Consider the following 7,369-nt stretch of genomic DNA (forward strand, 5'->3'; position numbering starts at 1 on the left):
TGCACCTGGAGGGCTATGGGTGACACTGTCTCACTCCAGGCCTTTGTCATCCCAATGGGGTGCCCTCTGCTGGGTCCTCTCAAGAGGGCTGAGCTGAGGGGGAGAAACGGCGCAGGACTGCCTCTGTCCGAGGCTCCAGGGAGGTGAGGTCCGTCTGGAGTTGTGTGCTGGCTTCAGGGTGTGTCACCTTGATGAGACTGAGGACATTGGAGGACAGGAGAGAGCAGCAGCAACCAGGAGTGCTGTGTGCTGGCCCACTCAGTGCCAGGTGGGGTCCTCCTGCTCCTCCTACTGGGCCTGGCTTCTGTCAAGCCTGCAGGTAGCAAGGACTGAGCTGGAAAGGTTTCAGCTGTCCTTGTGGGTTCTGGATAGTTCTTACTCCCCCACCCGTGTCCGTCCTGCTCCCTGGCATCAGCCTTCCAGAGTCTGCTGAGCTGCTCCCTGGCTTCAGGCAGTGAATCCCTACCACAAAGCCCTTCCTAATAGGCACACACCACAGGTGCTGGTGTGCATGATCTCACGTATTAACACACGAGTTACATACTCAGTGCAGCACTTGGAACATGAAGTGGGCAATCTGGAAAGGGGAATGGGTGGTGGATGTTGGATAGGGCATGGATGGTGGGTAGAAGGATGGTGGATGGATAGAGGGGGATGGATGAATGGATATATGCATGGGCGGAAGCCTGAATAGGGGTGGGTGGGTGAAGGCTGATGGGTGAGTGAATGGATGGATACATAAATAAATGAGTGAACAAGTGAACAAACCAGCGGTGGAGACAAAGCACACAGCGGGAAATATAAAGAAGGGACAGGAGCAGGTTCGACCTAGAAGGTGCACGCACATTTATGAGGCGTTGAATCAACTACTGAGAGTCTAGTGCCACAGCGACTAACTGAGGAAGGACATTTGTAGGTACAACACGTAAGCATATTTTGCAATATAATAGGTCTGTGGACTCGTCGTAATCCACCAGACAGAAGCAAGTCTGGGGCCTTACTGGAGCTAGGTGGCCTCTCCAGCTCCCAGGAGACTGCTGTCCAAGCCACCAAGCCCCATAGCCCTGGAGCCTGAACTCCATCTGTAACGGGAGGGACAGCCCTGCCTCCAGGTTCCTCCAGGTGTCCTGGGGAGAGCACCCACGATCCCCGCAGGCCTGTTTCTTTCTGCATGCAAGAAAGGGAGAGAAGGAAGGGAAAGGGGGGAAGAAAGAGAAAGAGGAGGGGGGAAGAAATGATGGAGTGTCCCAGAACCCCCCAGGCAGGCTGCCTCTAGGCCCAGGTGCTCCAGAGCTGTGGGGCTGCCTCCTGCCGTACCCCTTCTTCCTGGGGTTTTCCTCATTCTCTGGATAGAGTTCTAGAATAAAGTGCTGCCAGTGATCTGGGTTTCCACACAACCAGGCAGTCCTTGGAGGAGACATGCACTTTGCCCACTTCCCCATGGAGGCCCTGCCCTGCCCAGCCTGGCCCGGGGCTCCCACAGAGCAAGGCAGTCACTCTGAGTGCCTGTGGAAGCTTGGGCTAAAGTGGGAGGAGGGCCACCACTGGCTGCTGGAGCTGGCCTGGCCCTGGGAAAGTGCATGTCCACTCGGCTCCACCGGGCTCCGTGCTGGGCAGGGTGTGTGTGCGCTGGCCTCTGTGGGCCCAGGATAGAAGTTGGCATAGTCACAGGCCTCCCAGTCCCGCCAAGCCGCAGGCTAACTCCTTGACCCATGGCCAGCTGGGTTCCAATGGGGACACTCCACTCCAGGCCAGCCTAATGCTCGAAATTCTGCGGAGATTCCTGCAGCCCCTCACTTCAGCAGGACCCTGGGTGGGCTGGGACAGAGGGACAGCCTGGCTGGGCTGGCCAACCAAGCGGCACTTTCCATCTGGAGTCTGAGGCGCTTGGGCTGTTTTCTCTGTGCTAGAAATGGCTCCCAACCCTGCACACGTGGGCTCTGCTGACGCCTCCAGCTGGGGGAGGCCGAGCAGGGCCAGCCCCCTCCTTCCCGGTTGGGCAAAGGAAGTGCACACGCAGCACTTGGCTGACTCTGCCTGGCTCCAGGCCAAAGAAGTGAAGAGACCTGCCAGGACACTTGCGGACCCCAGTGTCCAACTGAGCCCAGAAGCAAAGGCTAAACTAGGTCAAATGGGCACTGAGGTGGAGCCAGGCCTGGCTATGGTGCAGGCCGCTCTGGGCACAGGTCTCGCCTGCCGCCCAGCGTGGGCAGCAGAGTGCTCTCACTTCACTTTTGGCTGACCCAAGACCTGAGCAGACTGTTGAGGACGTGGGGACCTCCAGTCTGCGTGCTCCAGCAGTGTCATGGGGGCAGACCAGCAGGACCTTCGAGACACCGAGCCTGCGGGTCTCGGGGAGGCCCTGGACATAACTGGAGCACAGGGCTCCTTGCAAAAGGAGCCACAGACCAGCACAGCCCTTTCTCTGTGTCTTCACTGGGAGTATGAACTTGGGACTAGACAGGCCTGGAGCCTGCTGGCTCCAGCACTGCAGGTTACTGTGTAATCTTGGGCAAGTGTCTCAACCTCTCTGTCTCTGACTTCTCATCTGTAAAAGGTGACAGCAAGAATTTACCTCCTGGGTTATGTGTGAGGATGGCCTTAGGCTTGAGCCTAAGCAGATCCATTTTAAAACTCCAGATTGAAACCTGCAGTCTCACCAGGCACACCTAACAGAGCCCTCCAGTATGGCCCTCAGGCACAAAGAAGTCACTTCTCCCCACCCTGACAAACTCAGAGTGAAGCCTCTGGCAGGCTGTCCTCCCCCAATAAGGGGGAAAGGCAAAAAGATCAGTGTGGGGACCACCAGACCAGATGTTTTAACCCCAGGGTAAATGATGTCACTGGGAAATCCGGTGGCAACTGATAAGGATTGAAAGGGGGTCAAAATCCCCCAAATTTGGTATAAATAATGGAGCAAGAGAACAGACATTCAGCCAGCCGACACTGATGCCCTCACGCCGAGAGCCTGATGAGGACCTGGACTGACATCCCAACACTTTTCACTGTTGCTGATCCTCTGCATCTTCCTCACCACCCTCAAACTCTACAGCCACATCTTGGCCCTGGGGAGAGCCTCCTCAGCCAGGGGTCAGCTCCACCCCAGGAGAAGCCTGCCTGGGTTCCTGGCCTGATCACTGCGGCCTGAGTGAGTGTGCATCTGGTCTGAGTGAGTGTGCATCTGCTGGACTTAGAGCCTAAGGCTTGAGACTTTTGATCTGACACTTGAACTTGGCACGCAGAGGGCATGTCTGTCATGAGCCTTTCACGATTAAGTGTGTTTGCGGTGCTTGGAATTAATCTAGAATGGTTTGCTGTGAACTGATTATGTCTATTGCAGTGACTAGCATTAAGGATTGTCATCTCCTTGATTAAGAACCTATAGAGTGAAATTGTATTGAGTGATCTGAGTGAATAAAGAAAGCACTGACCAGGGCAGAAGTGTGTGGACATTCTTTATTTCTCCCCCTGGACTGCATGAGTTGCACTTTTGCCCCATCGCGACATTATGACAGGACCCTCTGGTGTAGGGAGAGCGAGTGTGCCAGGTGCAAACCAGGCTCCTTCTGAGCCTGGGACCTCAACTCACCTACCACCACTTGTTCCCCTGCAGGGCCACACAGGGAACCTGGGGTCTCCATCCTTGGAGCCTCATAGACACTGAGCCCAAGATGCACCAGGAGGCCTGAGGTCACAGCAGTCCTCGGCCCCAAGGTTTAAAGTGGCCCCCAGCCACCCTACCTCGGGTAGGTGCTCCCTACACACACAGCGGCTCCCACAGCTGAGCCCAGCACCAGCTCCAGCACTGGGCAGGCCACGGCCACCAGACCCTGACACTTAAAGGAGCCACCTCTGACGACACTCCCTGAGGCTCTGGGTCCTCCTCCTTCCCCAGCTCCCTGGCTTGTGGCCACATCGCTCCAGTCTCTGCCTCTATCTCCTCCGTGTCTGCACCCCCTCCTCAGTACACCCTCGCTGTCAGAGCCCACCCTAACTCCACACGCCCTCATCGTCGTTCAACCACTTCTGCAAGGGCCCTATTTCCAAACTAGGCCACGCGGGACGTTCCCAGCAGACATGGATGTGGGGCACGTGACTGCCCGTCATGGGGCTGAAGCAGAGTCTCAAGGAAAGGCCTACAGATCCAAAGAGGAGCCACGTCCCTCTGTTCCCAGCCGAGGGGCAGCCTCCTGTGCTGTAGTGAGGGTGCAAAGGGCCCTTGCTGGGCTGACCATGCCTGGTCCTCCAGGGCGGGCGGGCAGCCTAGATGCAGTGTAGCTCACGGTATTCACCTTTTAAGCCAGGAGACCACTGCAGGGGCCACCTTGGAGCAGCGCTCTCTGCCTTCACCAGCAGGCACGTGGCCCCAAAGGCCAACTGCCCACAGATTCTGGATTCCCACATGAACCTGAGGCTGGTTCCCCAGGGTGCAGGTTCCAGCCAAGGCCAGAAAGCTGCAACCAGGGCCTGAGCCACTCACCTTGAAAGATGTACAGAGTGGACAAAGACTGCTCAGAGGGGTTGTATGGAGACCACCCTGCAGCTGTGGGTGGGAATGATGTCCCTGGATGAGGACCAGCCAGGTCCAGCCCTCCTCTAGCAGGTGAAGCAGAGACCCAGGGAGGAGGCTGCCCTAGGTCACAGGCCAAGGAAACCAAGCTGGGCCTCCCACTCTTGTCGCGTGGGCAGAGGGCATCTCCCCCTTTCTGTTGCCTCACCCCAACAGCACCCACCTGGCCTGGGTGTCCTGCGTGGGTGCTCATGTGCAGTGCCCACGTCCTGTCTTCAAGCATGAGCACAATAGACAGCAATAGACAGGCTCTGAGATGCCCACGAGCCTGCCCTTGGCACTCATGCCTTTGAACAGCCTCCCGAGTGTGGGTAGGGCCTGCAGCTTACCTCCATGGACGCCAGCAAAGGTGGAGGAGCGTCGCCGAAAAACATCACTTCTGTGATCGTGTGACACAGACCAGCTCTGGACTTGCTGCTGTGTTCTGAGCTGGCCTCTGGAGAGGCTCGCGGTGAGCATCCCCCTGGCCTCAGCTCTCAGGTCCCAAGTGCTGCCCACAGACACAGGAGTGTGGGTACCCCACCCTAATCTCTGCACACCCCTCAATACTGTGTGGATACACTCCTCACCCGGCACGGCCCCAGTCTAGCCCTGGGCAGGCTCAGAGCCTGGGGTGGCAGGCATGGGGACAGGCCCGACACACTTCGGTATCAGTCCAGACATACTCTCAGGGCTGCACCCCAAGGCCCACAGTCACCCAGCCAGGGCCCAGGAGCTCCCCTCCTGCTTGATGAGGGGTGGGCAAGGTCCCACAAAGAAGAAGCCTGCAGGGTGCAGGAGAACAGGCACCGTGGAATGGCTGGGGGCTTTGAGACTGTGCAGGAGATGTGGTCTCACTTCTACACACCAGGGTCTGCAGGGGCAGAAACAGTCAGCCTTCTAGAATCTGTGCCACAGGCCTGGGTTATCATCCCCTAGGCGGAGACCGAGGCTGCAGCAGCCTGCTCAGTGCTGAGGCCCTGTGAACAGGTCGGCCTGGGCTGGTGGTGTTTTCCAGCGCACACCCTGGTTCCTTCTCTCCTCACCACCCCTCCCGGCCTGCACCCTCCGTGGGCCCCGTGCACCTGGGTGATGATGCCTGCGTGGCCCTGGATCCTTGGCACTGAGCTCCTGGAAACCAGGAGCCCCCTCTTCTCACCCACGGACACACTGAGCCTGGCGTAGGCCCCCAGGTCCCAGGGAGGAGTGTGGCTCTACTGGGGTCTGAAACAGCTCTGAAAGAACAAGGCCTCTCCATGCCCCACCTGCCTGCCTCAGCTGTAGGGACAGTGGCCTTTAACCTGGCTGAGAATCTCCACTTCCGAGAACAATTCAGTAAGAGTGCCCACCCCCCTGGCTGTTTTAGTCTTGTGCAGGAACGCTACCCAGCCCGCTGACGTGGGAGGAGCAAAAGTTCAAAGCCAGCCTGGGCAGCTTGCCTGTCTCAAAACAAAGAAAATAACAACAAGGGCTCAGGATGGGGCTCAGCAGTATTGTCCCCGGTTCAACCCATAACAAAACAAAAATCCAAAACCTCAATAACAAAAACTATACTGAGAGTTCCACAAATTGAAACAAACTCCTGAAAGGGGAGTTATTCAAGAATTAACTCTACTCTCTACCGTGAAGATTTCTGAAGACCAAAATACTGACCAGAGTATGAGGGCAGAAAAAAATCCGCAGGTGCCAGTGAGCACACAGGTTACCGGGCACTTGAACTATGTCCAATGTGTGTTGACTTCACCTGGGTGGGCCGTCCCTGTGCCAGAAACTAGACAGGGCCAGGGTCCCTAGACCCGAGACACTCCCCAGGGTGGGGGGCCAACCCCTAACTGGAGTATGGCCATCAGGGCTCAGCAGCTCCCACAGCCCGACACCTGCCTCTCTCTCCCTGGTCCAGCCTTGTCTGGGGCTCGGCGTGCACAGCCACACCCCAATACAGGGCACAGCCTGTGCGGGTGCTTAATAAACACTGCTCCAATGCACACACCAAGGGTGCTTTTAGCTCCAAATGAGGTGCAACTCCTTCTCCTGGCCCCAAGCATCACCCTGGACAGTGGCACCCTCACCACCTCTGCCCTGCACAAGGGCAAAGCTACTGCCTGCTGTGGCAGCCCCAACTGGGAAGGACAGAAAAGCCCAGAGGGGTGACCCCCCCAATCAATCAGAACAACAGGGAAGGCACCTTCGGGCCTCTTTTGATAAAGAATCACGACCTCCTAACTACCCAAGGAGTAGAAATTAACTGGCTCTCGCGTTCTGTCCCAGGGGAGCCCTGGAGGCCTGCCCTGTGCCCTATATAGGCCGCCCACTCTCTGGCGACTGCCTTCCCCTCAGGGCCCTCCGCTTTCTCGGCTGACTGCCCAGCTCTACTCAGAACCGCACAACAGAGCTCCTGCACAGGGCAGCTGGGCCCCAGGTCTCTGTCCTACCTTTCATCATAGCTCTTCCTGGCAGTCAGATGCTCTGGCCACCACTGGTAGAGGGGACCCAGGCACCTGACACTGCAGGGCCAGGGTGGCATGAGAGCAAGGTCGCAGGACAGCTGGAGTTGCTGCGGCCTGCTCTTGACCCTGGCCACAGGGGAGAGATGTCCAAACAGTGTAACTCAAAGGTCCCCATCATGCACCAACTAAATATCATTGGGCTATACTGGCATCAAACTGTGTCACTTTATCAACCAGATGCACTCTGAAAATATGCTCCACCTGCCACAGAGGGGACCCAGCGCAGTGCCCAGGCAGAGCGAGAGGCAAACAGTCCACCCGTCATACCGCATGCCCTCTGGCCAGTGCCTCCCAGGAAGGAGCCCCAACACAA

Source organism: Marmota marmota, unplaced genomic scaffold (assembly GCF_001458135.2).
Source record: "Marmota marmota marmota unplaced genomic scaffold, marMar, whole genome shotgun sequence".
In the NCBI taxonomy this organism is placed as follows: domain Eukaryota; kingdom Metazoa; phylum Chordata; class Mammalia; order Rodentia; family Sciuridae; genus Marmota; species Marmota marmota.